This window comes from Neofelis nebulosa, chromosome 7 (genome assembly GCF_028018385.1).
Source record: "Neofelis nebulosa isolate mNeoNeb1 chromosome 7, mNeoNeb1.pri, whole genome shotgun sequence".
In the NCBI taxonomy this organism is placed as follows: domain Eukaryota; kingdom Metazoa; phylum Chordata; class Mammalia; order Carnivora; family Felidae; genus Neofelis; species Neofelis nebulosa.
In genome coordinates, this window is record NC_080788.1 from 74915726 (window position 1) to 74929263 (window position 13538).

General features: G+C 44.1%; 2 long non-coding RNA genes across 5 annotated transcripts in view; one reads left to right on the plus strand and one right to left on the minus strand.

Moving 5' to 3' along the window:
- The window catches only part of LOC131516986 (uncharacterized), a 14157-nt gene extending 5555 nt beyond the window's left edge, over positions 1–8602 (minus strand). The window contains exons 1-3 of the long non-coding RNA XR_009264324.1: positions 8468–8602; positions 3164–3216; positions 792–1881 (exon numbers count right to left, since the gene is read on the minus strand). This is a non-coding gene — a long non-coding RNA (uncharacterized LOC131516986). The remainder of the gene's footprint in view (positions 1–791; positions 1882–3163; positions 3217–8467) is intronic.
- LOC131516987 (uncharacterized) overlaps positions 1–10683 on the plus strand; it is a 19198-nt gene extending 8515 nt beyond the window's left edge. For all 4 annotated transcript variants that reach the window (XR_009264326.1, XR_009264327.1, XR_009264325.1 and 1 more), the window contains one exon: positions 10014–10683. This is a non-coding gene — a long non-coding RNA (uncharacterized LOC131516987). The remainder of the gene's footprint in view (positions 1–10013) is intronic.
- Positions 10684–13538: the final 2855 nt, after the last annotated feature.

The following is a 13538-nucleotide window of genomic DNA, read 5'->3' on the forward strand; positions in this document are numbered from 1 at the left end:
CACAGGCTCCACACAAGTAGCTGGGGCCCTTGACAAGGCTGCAGGGGCTTCTTCCCAGCAGCCTCGGTGTCTGAACAGGCTCTGGAGTCTGTAGATCGTGTGTTTTGGGGAAAGTTGTGTGACCTCTCTGAGACTCAGATTTATTATCTATTAAGTTGGACATAGTCCTGCCTCACGAGTGTGAAGAGAGTTAAGCTGCATGGCCCGGGGAAGAGCCTGGCAGAGTGGTTGCCACAAGCCTGGTCCAGCAGTCCTTGCTCCGGACCTCCCCTTCCTTCCCGGCCTCTCGCTCCTGCCACTTAGAGGCCATGCAGCTAATACACAGCTCTCTGCCACAGCTTTTGGGCCAGGAGCTTCGTCCCTAGCCCCTGTGGTCTCCCAGAGCCTTTGGCTGTTGTGTCTAGTCTCCAGGACTCTGCCTGGGGCTCTGGAGCAGGAGGCTGGACACAGAGCCACAGACCTTTGGGAATCCGCAAGGCTGGCATCTCCAAGCTCTGGAGAAGGAAACTTTCCCTGCCTCTTGGCAGGGTAGAAACTGGCTCCAGTCTCTGGTCCAAATAAGCCACTTCAAGGTTTCATTCTCATTGGACCCAAGGCTAGACTGGGCCTCTCTTCTCTGTTACCTAAGAGGGAAGGAGATAGGGATTGGCTGTGACCCTGGCCCTGCTCTGACCATGTAGGACCTGAGCTTGCCAGGAAAAAAGGCCCTGTTTGGAGGTGGGACGGGGAGAAGTTAAAGAGCCCTCGACTCCCTGCACCATTCTGCCAACCCTGGCCCTGTTTTTCTTCACCTGAGACTGAGACTAGGTTGCCAGTCCTGACCCAAACTGAAGCCAGTGATTTTGGGCTGTAGAGAAGTCCTTTGTCTGGCAGGGCAGACATTCCAAGAGTGCATCTGTGAGAGGTGGAGAAAAAGCCCTCAGTTAGAGGGCAAACCAGAAGGGGCTAACAAGAGAGATTTGTGCCAACAGCAGACAGAGCTCTCTAGGCGCAATTAACAAAAGATTCAAGCTCCAAGTCCTTATCAGAGACTCTCCTGTGGCGCTCTTCATTAAGTTTTACACATGGTAGTTGCTGAATGAATGACAGCATTAGAGGCACAGCCAGAAGAGAAGGGAAAACAGTGGGAGAAAACACTTATGGAGAGAACAGGCCTGTGTGCAGCCTGGGCTGTGGGACAGGTGGAAAGCATTGCAATCATAAGGCAACTGTGTGCTAGGGGGCCCTGTATAGGCCAAACGTGGCACAGAGTCAGCGTCCTAGTCTTCATGGGTCAGATGTCACATATTGCAGGATTGCCTGTTTTACCACACTACTGTCTCATGGTTGGGGTGTAGACAACTCTGACCTATAGCTTTTCTTCTATTATTCTTGGTACCCAGCCAGTTGAGCACCAGCCTGTATTTGTGGGGTTTGACTTTTATTCCTATCTATAGTAATATTGTTCTAAGAATGGAGGGATCATCTCAACCCCCTATAGTGTCTTTTCCACACACTAGTCACTGTCAACCTTTTACAGTGAATATCAGATACATCACTTCTCTGCTCAAACCCTATTCTTATCCTCCCCTTCAGTCCATCCACTCTAGCTACACTGGCTTCCTTGCTGTTTCGTGAATGATACCGCGCACCTGACTCTGCCTTAGTGCTTCCTGCTGTCCAGAACATTCTGTACTCTCCCACTTCCTTCAGGCCTTTGCTCACTTACTGCTTTATCATCTTTTGCTTGACCTGGCCTGATATGAAACACCCCATCCCACATTCCCCAGCTTCCTCACCTTGTTTTGGTTTTGTTTTGTTTTCCAGAGCACTTGTCAGCACCTGCCCTTTTGTGTTTCTTTCTTGATTACCTGTCTCCCTCCACAGAAATGTAAGCTCCTCCTTGAAGAAATAGACTTTTTGGTTTAATTTTTATTTTTTTCATTTTTTAAAAGTTTATTTATTTATTTATTTTGAGAGAGAGGAAAAGAGAAAGAATATCAAGCAGGCTCCACACTGTCAGCATGGAGCCTGACAGAGGGCTTGGGCCCACAAACCATGAGAGCATGACCTGAGCCGAAATCAAGAGTCGGATGCTTAACCGACTGAGCCACCCCTAATTTAATTTTTAAAAAGATTTTATTTTTAAGTAATCTTTGCACCCAGTGTGGTGCTCAAATTTACAACCCAGAGATCAAGAGTTGTACATTCTACTGACTGAGCCAGCCAGGTGCCCAGAGGAATAAGTTTTTAAAAACTCACTGTTGAGGGTGCCTGGGTGGCTTAGTCGTTTGAGCATCCAACTCTTGGTTTCCGGTCAGGTCATGATCTTGTGGTTTGTCAGTTCCAGCCCTGCATCTGGCTCTGCACTGACAGTGCAGAGCCGCTTGGGATTCTCTCTCCGCCCCCCCCCGCCCCCACCCCCCGCCCCCCCTCTGCCCCTCCCCCACACTCGCTCGCTCGCTCTCTCTAAAAAATAAGATAAATATTAAAAAGAAATAACTCACTACTATATCCTTAGCACCTAGAGTAGCACTTGGCACATAAGAGGTGCTGAATAAACATTTGCTGAATTAATAAGTCATGAAGATTTTGAAAACACCCCTCTTGCAGGGTGTTCCTGGCTGCCATACTATGGTTAGTCCTCTGCAGGGGCTGAGAGGTGGCCATTGGCAATCTGCCTGTGTTTGCCTATCCATAAGGGTGTTACCGAACAAGGGGCCATTGCCCAATGCCCAGTAAGCCAAACACCCGCACGGATTTTGTGGCACCACATCAGACACTTCCCTCAAGCTGCCTGCCCTTCACAGTCTCCCAAGAGGAGGCCGAGTCTTTCTCTAGCTTGTTCCTACCCCCGCCATTCCCAGGGGCTGCTTCTGGAAGGTCTGGCCATTCTTCCTGCTCCTCTAATCATCAGCCTCTTCTCATGCTTCCTCCTCTCTCAGGGTCAGTGACTCCTGCTCACCATTCCCAAACATTCTTTCCCTTTCATTCCTTTTTTTTAATGTGTATTTATTTTTGAGAGAAAAAGAGTGCACATGAGAGGGGGAGTATCAGAAAGAGGGAGACAGAGAATCTGAAGTGGACTCCACACTGTCAGTTCAGAGCCCCGAACACACCAACCGTGAGATCACCACCTGAGCCACCCAGGCGCCTCTTCCCTTCAGTTTCGAGACACACTTACTTTGCCTCTTGCCTTTCTGGCTCCTTTTCAGCTTTCTTTTCCTCTTCCCACCCCTAAAACAGAAGGATTTCTGTGTCAGTCTGGACCCATCCAGGAAAATGAGCCCACACAAGGCACTCCATATAGGCTGTGTGTGCAGGGAATGGCTAGTCCAGTGTTGGAGGGCTGGAAGAGCAAAGGGAGGCACTGTGGTGACCAGATGTGGTGACTACAGGAAGCACTATTACCCTGGGCTGGAGGAACAGAGAGAAGAGGTGGTGTCACCAGAACCCCTGGGCCCAGAGGAGCAGCCTCCCAAACCACAGAACAAGGAGGCGCTGTGACTCCTGTGTGGGTCTTTGGTGGCATGCACTTGGTGACCGTGCTGGTGTCTCTAAGGAGGTGCCCTTCAGTGGCTGTTAATGCCTAAATTGGGAGCCAGAGCAGGGCGAGCTACAGCTCCTAGGCCAAGTCCGGCTGCCACCTATTTCTCTATGACCCGTGAGAATCTTTTCTTTTTTTACATTTTTATTTAAAAAAAATTTTTTTTAAGTAAGCTCTATACCCAACATGGGGCTTGAACTCAGAACCCCAAGATCCAGAGTCACATGCTCTACCGACAGAGCCAGCCAGGTGCCCCAAGACTGAGTCTTTATAAGATTTGTGATCATTTTCCTCCTCTTTCCCTTCCCAGAACCATCATCTGGGGTTGAGCCACGGTTACCTTTTGCCTAGGCTACAAATATGGCCTAATTACGGACACTACTCCACGTGAGTTTCAGTCTAGTTCACCCCCTCGTAGTCACCAAGTTCATCTTTTGAATCATCATGTTCAAAGTTCCTCCCAGCTTCCTTTCGTATGGGTTGGCCAGGCATTTACAGCTTTCCATATAGTCCAAATGACTACAATTTGGTTTCCCAACTTCGTTTTCTATTTCTTCCTTTCCTATACTTTGATATACACCTTTCCCCACCCAGGTTCTGTGCCCTTTACACTCTCCCCTCTGTGGGAATGGCTTTGGTACCTGTGAAAATTAGTTCAGCTATGAGTGACCGAAAACCCAGTGTAAGGGGCCTGTTGAGATTGTACTGGATCCCCTTGGACCTGTTTATCATTTCCCACAGCTTCTGCATATGCAGAGGGCCTGGGAGCAACCTTTAGCTTGAACTAGTGAGGAAGGACAAAAGCCCAGTCCCTTGTCTCAAATTAAGACAAACTCTGAGGTGTAATTTGTGCTCCGGAGCTCCCTTTCAGGATAAGCCTGAGGCTGGCACTTTGCTTGAAAGCACACCCTTGTTTTCCCCTTTCCTGTCTTGCTTCCCACACTCCCTTACTTGTTCCTCCTGGGAACATTTAATAGTTCACTTGCAAGTGAAGCCTGGTCTCAGGATCTGTTTCAGGCAGCCCACCCTAAGACATAAACACAACAGCAGCTTAAACAAGACCACGGTAGGTCTCATATGGTCTTTATGATTTTCATGGATCCGGACTGATTCAACCCTATAGTGCAGCATTCTCAATGTGTAGCTTCCTCTTAGGTCAAAGGTAGCTGCTCCAGCTCATTATTAAGTTCACATTCTAGCCAGCAGGAGGGAGAGAAAGAAAGGAAGAGCATGCCCCCTGCTTTGAAGAATACTTCGTAGAAATTGAATACCTCACTTCTGCTATATCCTTTTATCCAGAACTTGGTCATGTGGCCATGCCTGCCTGAAAGGGAGGCTGGGAAATGTAACCTTTATTCTGGGTGCCCAGTTGCACAGCTAAAATTTTGGGGGCATGATTACTGATGGAACAGATATTAGGGGACAACGAATCATCTCAGTTACCCCCTCCTTCTTATCTCTGCCTGTCCAGATTGTTCAAAAGTCAGTACAAATGCCATTTTCTTCATGGATCCTTCTGTTAAGAAACAAAATTCAACTGAGTAAATTTGAAGATCGAATTGGCTTATTGAAGGATTCATGAATCAGGCAGCATCTCATCTAGCAAGTAGAGGAGAGCTCCACTGAGCTAAACAAAAGAAGGGTTTTCAAAGGCATAAGAAAAAAAAGAAGAAAGGAATTTATTAGCAAGGAGTGCATTGTTTAGGCAATGTTGCCCTCCTAAAGGGAGGGGAAGGGAACCATCAGGAAATTTTCTAGTATTGGCCAGGAAATTCTTTGTTGATTGGTTAAACATTACATTCCTGGAGGGTTAAAAGTGCAGTTAGGTTAGGCTTTAAGTCTTGGCTTACTGACTTGGGGCCTTAACCTGATTGATGCCCTTTGGGTCCTGTGTTGTTTTTTTTTTTTTTAATGTTTATTTATTTTTGAGAGAGAGAGAGGAAGAGAGAGAGAGTGCAAGCAGGGGAGGGGCAGAGAGAGAGAGAGGGAGACAGAGAATCCCAAGCAGGCTTCACACTGCCCAACGTGGGGCTGGAACTCAGTAACCATGAGATCATGACCTGAGTTGAAGTTGGACACTTAACCAACTGAACCACCCAGTGCCCCTGTGGTTTTCTTTTTAACGTAGCCCTACTTGAGGATAAAATTACTCTTTTTTCCCTCAACAAAAGTGCATCTCTGGGGGGTGGCTGGCTGGCTCAGTTGATAAAGCATGTGACTTGTAATCTCAGGATTGTGAGTTCAAGCCCCATGTAGGGCATGGAGGCTACTTAAAAAAAAAAAAGTGCATCTGTCATACCTTGTCTTAATGAAAAGATATTTTATTTTCCCAGGAAGTAGAGATGCTTATCTTACTTTTAGTAGCTTTTATTACATACCTTAATTAGAATTCTTAACCCTTAGAAACCTTAATTTCTTTTTTTTTTTTTTAATTTTTTTTCAACGTTTTTTATTTATTTTTGGGACAGAGAGAGACAGAGCATGAACAGGGGAGGGGCAGAGAGAGAGGGAGACACAGAATCGGAAACAGGCTCCAGGCTCCGAGCCATCAGCCCAGAGCCCGACGCGGGGCTCGAACTCACGGACCGCGAGATCGTGACCTGGCTGAAGTCGGACGCTTAACCGACTGCGCCACCCAGGCGCCCCTAGAAACCTTAATTTCTAAGTGAAAACTAATAAGTAAGTGGGACACCTGGCTGGCTCAGTCGGTAGAACATGAGACTCTTGATCTCAGGGTTGTGCACACTGGACATGGAGCCTACTTAAAACAAACAAACAAACAAACAAACAAACAAATAATAACAACCACTAAAGAAGTAAGTAATTGTGAACTGCCTGTTATACTGATGAGGTTTTGGGGTGATGGTGGGGTTTGGAGCTATTGACCAAGAAAAAATTCTTGATGTCTTTGGTGCAAAGATTTTATTGAAGTGGGGATGGGGGAAGTGGGAGGGGAACAAGAGTTACCCTGGGGTTGTGGAGAGTGGCTCATTATATACTATGGGGCTGGGGGAGGTAAAGACAAGAGGAAGTTTCCAAAGAAACTTTCATATGCTAAAGACTCACAGATTATTGGAGGCCTAGCTATTGTCAAGCTAAGGTTGTTTTTCCCTCTAGCAAAGCATTAACATTAAGACAGTAGGGAGTTCCTGGAGAAATGTTTTACTCTGCCTGCCTCAAGTATTTGTCAATGGCTGCAGGTTACAAGGAAATTTAATTTTATCTGCCATTTCCTTCTTGCCTCTGTTCCCCACATCACTATGGAGGGGAGGGTGATGTTGGGGTTCCAGGAAACTGAGTCTATAGGTTTCTGGAGATTAGGCTATTGATAAGATTGCCTTTTTCTTATAATTTACCAAGACATTTGTAAACTGATGGAGACTCTGTCAGTTTAACCATTTGTTTTCTTTCCTTTCCTTTGTTTTGGGCAGCCAGGAGTGCCTGAGGAATACCATACATATTCTACCTGGGGGGAGAGAGAGTGGTGTGCTAGCTTGTACTTTGTCCTCAGCCCGCCTTATGCTCCCTCACCAATACCAGCATTCTTTAAATTTGCAAATGTATAAATACCTTTCATAATTTTTAGAAGCATTTGTCTTTTAAAATTTTTCTAATATAGCACTAACACATCCCAATATCTTTTAGTTTCCCTGTAATAAGAAGTCAAAAGTAGATAGCCTATGTTCAGTAATTATGATGAAGTTTTGGTGTGATGGCGGGGGGGGGGGGGGGGCGGGGGGGAGGGTGGTTTCATGGGGTCCAGAGCTGATGGTCAAGAAAGAATTCTTGAAGACATCTTTGGTGCAAAAATGGTGATTTTATTAAACCATGGAGACAGGACCCATGGGCAGGAAGAGCTGCACTGGGGTCGTGAAGGGTAACTCATTATATACCCTCAGGTTGGGAGGGGGTCAGGGATTAAGTAAATCTCTAAGGTATTTTGGAAGCAAGGTTTCCTGGACCTTGAGGGGCTAGCTGTTGCTAGGGAAACACCATTTATCACCATTTAATAAAACCCCAGTCATGAGACCCCTCAGATGCATATGGGGGGCATGGGGCATAAACTTGGAGCTTGATTGCCAGCATATATCCTGGGGCAGTTGAGATAAAGGAAGTCGATTTACAGGATTCTCAAGGTTGGAACAATATTAAGCCAAAATTCTCTTTTGCCCCTAGCAAAGTGTCATCTTTGAGGCGGCTGAGCTCCTAGAGGGAGGTCAGTCACTCTGTTGGTCTCAAGGACTTGTCAATGGACTATAGGCAGTAAGGGAATTCAATTTTTCATTTGCCTGAGTTTCCCACATCACCATGGCAAGCACTTAAACCCCTTTCCTTTGTTCTTGGGTAGCTAGGAGTGTCAGAGGAATATCACACGGATTCCACCTGGGGGTGGGGGGATGGGGTGCCAGCCTGTATTTTGCCCTCAGCTTGCCTCATGCTCCCACATCAATTAATGATTTATTATTTTATCTTCTTGAGAAATGGTCCTGAGATGGGGATATTCAATGATATTAAATGAACTCACCACTTAACTTTTAAGTTTTAGGTTAGCAAAGATTTTAGGTTACTAAAAAGATTTGGGGAAACTATTTAAGTAGACATAAATATTGCTGAAAAGTTCATTGATAAACTTTTATGTTGCTTACATCTATTTAATTCACTTGTTTTTAAGAATTGTTTAGGTTACTGTGGTGCCTGGGTGGCTCAGTCGGCTAAGCATCTGATATTTGATTTTGGCTCAGGTCATGATCTCATGGTTGTGGTACTGGGCCCCCCACCCTCCCAGTCAGGGTCTGCTCTGACAACTGTGGAGCCTGCTTGGGATTCTCTCTCTCCCTCTCTTTTTCTGCCTCTCCCCTACATGCACACACATGCCTCTCTCTCTCTCTCAAAATAAATAAACATTAAAAAAAAAAAAAAGAAAAGAATTATTTAGGGCACCTGGGTGGCTCAGTTGGTTGAACATCTGACTTCAGCTCAGGTCATGATCTTGCAGTTCACGAGTTCAAGCCACACATCGGGCTCACTGCTGTCCCCCTCTCTCTGCCCCTGCCCTGCTTGCACTCTCTTGCTCTCAAAAATAAATAAATATTGAAAAAAATAGAATTGTTTAAATTACATACAAAAGCTTTATTAAACATTAGACAAAATCAGTCATTATCCCAAGCTATTTTTTTGGAAGATCTTATAAGAGATAACATGAAATTATTTGGCTAATAAACTCAAGTGGAAAAGAAGTTTTATATTTGACGTTAACCCTAAAGACATGCCTGTTTTAATTAAACCAATGAGCTTAAACTTTAATTTACTGATTATCCTAGATCACGTGAACTTGAAAGACATTTGGATTAGTTTCTATCTTTTTGAGAATTTTATTTTATGTTTAAAATTTTTTTTTAACATTCATTTAATTTTGAGAGACAGAGCACAGGTGGGGGAGGAGCAGAGAGAAAAGGAGACACAGAATCCGAAGCAGGCTCTAGGCTCTGAACCATCAGCACAGAGCCCGGCATGGGGCTTGAACTCATGGGCCACGAGATCATGACCGGAATCGAAGTCGGATGCTCAACTGACTGAGCCACCCAGGTGCCCCTTTTTGAGAATTTTAGAACCTTCCAGTCTTACAAGCGCTTACTTTCAAACCAACTAGAGCTCTTTAGAAATTAATTTTAGTAATGCCATCCAGAGGTAGAACAAGACCTCACATGTACAACATATGTTTATAGAAAAACACACAAACACATAGACAGACATAAAGACCTTATAGTTACTAATATTTGTGGTTAAGATTTTTGAAGATTTGTATGTGTCTTTGGACAATGAATCTTAAGGAGGCTGTGCTAGCATTTGGAGACCACAGCCCTTTTAGAAGTTTGTGTTTTAAAAAGGCCTTTTCCCTCTTTTCTCCTTCAGTCTCAGGTGATTGTGGGCTGTGTTTACATATCCTTTTTTTAAAAAAACCTTTTTAAAAAATGTTTATTTATTTTTGAGAGAGACAGAGACAGAATGCGAGTGGGTTAACAATGCGAGTGGGTTAGGGGCAGAGAGAGAGGGAGACACAGAATCCGAAGTAGGCTCCAGGCTCTGAGCTGTCAGCACAGAGCCTGACACGGGGCTAAAACTCACGAACTGTGAGATCACGACCTGAGCCAAAGTCGACGCTCAACTGACTGAGCCACCCAGGCGCCCCTGTGTTTACATTTCAAAGACGTGATAATGGATAGAGAAAGAATAGAAGTTCTTCAAGAATGACTTTGGTTTGCTAAGGCCAATGATTTCCAAGTCTTTTGCATTCAACAAGGGAAGTTTTGGGATTTGTAAAGAAGTAGGTGAATTTTGAATTGCCTCCTAGAGCTGATTTTTGTTTTGTGAAAGATTTGTTGCTCTCACATCCTCAAAGAATCGGGTTGTAATTTAAATGCTATCATATTATTTTAAATTTGCTTCTTTCCCTCTGGGTACCTAATTTTAATTTTAAATATTTCAGGCAATATTGAATAACCCTGCTTGGATCCAAAAAGACGGTGCAAAGGATATTAACTTCTCAAAACTCGGAGTCATTTCCAAGGATAGCCAAAAGAAAGAACCAACAGTCTGCTAATTCCAAGCCAGCAGAAAGCCAAGTCCAGTTTTGCAAACAAGAAGGCAATAACTATTGTTGGGAGAGAAAGAATAAATAATGGGTCTGGATTTGCAAAGGGAGGGATGTGACATTTTATTTTCCTCTCTGGACTGGGTGCTCCAGACAGAAATTCAGAAGAATTGATTCTGGTAAGCATTTTTACCTTTGGCTGGCCTTTGCCAGTTTTTCTAGGATCCCCTCTGAAAGATCTGGTATCTACCAGCATTTTCCCTTGGCTGTTTAAAGGAATAATATAGCAGTTTACCAGGAAATCCTTCAGTTTGGACAACACTAGAAGGGGTTCAAATGAGGCGTCCCTTGAAGGTAGATATGGGGGTGTCTGTAAAGCCATGAACTTGGCAGATTTTTGTTTATGGTTGTGTAGTCTTTTCAGAGTGGAAAAACAAATCAGACAATGAATACTTGAAGGAAGGAAGAGGGGAGCAGTCTTTTCCCTTATGTGCCTTTTATATCTTTACTTTTTCTTTAGCCTTTTGCAATGAATCTTTCAATAAAACTGCTTTGGAATTTTGAAGTCTTTGGAGGAGTGTGCTTGCCAATTTAAATGGGTATTCCATTCTGTTTAATTTGGGAACCCTTGCTTTCAAGTGCATGTCTTAAATGATGGAATTGAAACGTTCCCCATAAAGGCCATTATAATTCCATGTTATTTTTAGTAAAAATTTCCATCTTGCTAGACATCCACAGATTCTAAAATGCTGGTCCTTAGACACAAAATAAGCAGGTGTGCCAGATAGGAGCTGGCCATGGAGGGGCGTTGGGATTTGTGGGGTGTTTACAGTGTGCCTCATTACATGGAAACTTTCTTGAGATTGGCAGATGACCTAGTGTCAATCTAACCCGTTTAATCAGCTTATCCTAACATGGGAGTCTGAGTTAGGTGACAAGTGTTCTAATAGCTCTCAAATGCCCAACCTGAGCCCACCAAATTTTGCAGCTTTTGGCCTCTGAGAGCCCCACTAGCGGTGGCTTTTATTTACACAAAACAAGAGAAGCAAACATGTGCAAACAAATCTTAACTCACCTCAGTCACCAAAACATGTCATTCAGACTGTCCAAGAGAAGACCATGCAATTGTGAACGTAGACTAACCCAGCTGACTCCATTATGAAGACTACAGACAGGAAATGGGGAAAGGGCTAATGCAGCAAACCCCAGTAAAGGGTAACTCTGGGCTGGAACTAGGACAGGGTCCCAACGTGGAATTATGGACGGAACCAAGGGTTAAGGAATGACACTCTGTTAGAGGCTCCTGTCAGTCTACACTGACCCGTTAATCCTGGGCTGGAAAGCCAATGAGATCGGTAGCCCAAACACAACAAGAGGATTTGAAACCCAGAGGACTTACCAACGGCCTCATTGGGAGAAAGACTGAACTCAAAATGTTTCCTGGGGCACCACCCCTGTGTTTCTCATTGTCCTCAAATGCTGTCACAAGTTTGCATTAGATCTCAATGTTGCTGCCAATCTGTTAAAATACAAAATTCAGGGGTGCCTGGGTGGCTCAGTCGGTTGAGTGTTCGACTTAGGCTCAGGTCATGATCTGACGACTTGTGAGTTCTAGCCCCTCATCAGGCTCTGTGCTGGCAGCTCAGAGCCTAGAGCCTGCTTTCGGATTCTGTCTCTCTCTCTCTCTCTCTCTCTCTCTGCACCCCCCCCACCCGTTCTCTCTTGCTCAAAAATAACATTAAAAATAAATAAATAAAATAAAATAAAATAAAATAAAATGTAAAATTCAGCTGAGTGAATTTGAAAACCTTATTAGCTTTATTAAATGATTCACAAATGGACAGCATCCCATCTAGCACGTAGAGGGGGCTCTGAGGACAAGTACAAAATGGAAGGTTTTTATAGGAAGCAGGGTGGGGCAAGAATGTTGCTAGCAAAATAAAAGAATTGTTTCAGGCCTGATAGCCTCCCCATAGGGGGACCAGCAGGGGGTCTTTTCATGCAGATTATCTCAGTTTGGTAGGGGGCAGAGAAGGAGAGAGCCCAGGAGGCAGATTCACTGATACTGATCAGAAAACCCCTGACTGATCTGTTAAGATTACATTTCTGGAAGAGGTTAAAACTCCAGTTAGGTCAGGTATTAAGCCCTGGTTTGGGGACTCAGCCCAAGTGATGCCATTTGGGACCTGAGGTTTTCTTTTCTAACAGTTCCCTGAACTTCAGTGAAAAGTTATCAACCCCTGAGCAGAACCTCATGGCACTTTGAGTGTCCCTCACTTGTGGTACTTATATTTTGCTACTTTGCTTCTTTGTTATTTGCATATGCATTTCCCAGGAGATTGTAAACATCTTTAGGGGAGATGGCAAATTTCAATGAATTTCTGGTTTGAAGCTAGTAATTCTCCAGTTCCTATACTCTGGAAACGAGGGTTTGGAGTCCAGACCACTCTGGCTCAAAAGCAGGCTTGTTTTGCAGCATTCATTTGTGTATCCTAGGGAGATTAATTGGTGCTTTTTCTCTGCCAGGCTCTGTTAAAGCTGCTATAGACATGGCAGAGGACAATACAAATAAGGGCCCCACTCTCTTGACGGTCATAAAGCAGGAGGGTTAAAAGCACACACTTCACAGCCAGATTACTTGGGCTTGTATCCTAGCTTCACTGCTTACAAGCTGTGTAACCCCTGGGCAAGTTACTTTGCCTCTCTGTACCTGAGATTCATCCTCTGAAACATGAAAATGTTCATAGTGCAGCTATTCAGGAATTACGGTGAGGATTAAGTGAATGTACATGTGTAAAGTGCTTACAACAGTGCCTGGTGCAAAAATAATTGCTACATAAGCATTACTTATTATTATGAGTTCTGCAGAGCTTGTGTCCTAGTAGGGGAGGTAATAAAGAAGAAGAAATATTAGGCAGTGATAAGTGCTATGAAGAAAATAAAAGATTTGCAAGGACGTGGAGAAAAGGAATCCTCATGTGCTGTTGGTGGGAAAGAAAATTGGTGCAGCCACTGTGGAAAACTGTGTGAGGTTTCTTAAAAAATTAAAAATAGAAATACCATATGATCTAGTAATTCCACTACTGGGTATTTCCCCAAAGAAAACGAAAACACTAATTCAAAAAGATATATACACCCTTATTTTATGGCAGCATTATTTACAGTAGCCAAGATATGGAAGGAGCCCAAGTGTCCACCAACAGATGAATGGATAAAGAAGATGTGGTATATATACACAATAGGATATTACTCAGCCATAAAAAGAATGAAATCTTGCCATTTGCAATGATGTGGCTGGAGCTAGAGAGTATTAATACGAAGTGAAACTAGTCAGTCAGAGAAAGACAAATACCATATGATTTCATTTATGTGGAATTGAAGAAACCAAACAAACGAACAACCAAAGGAAAAAAAGAGACA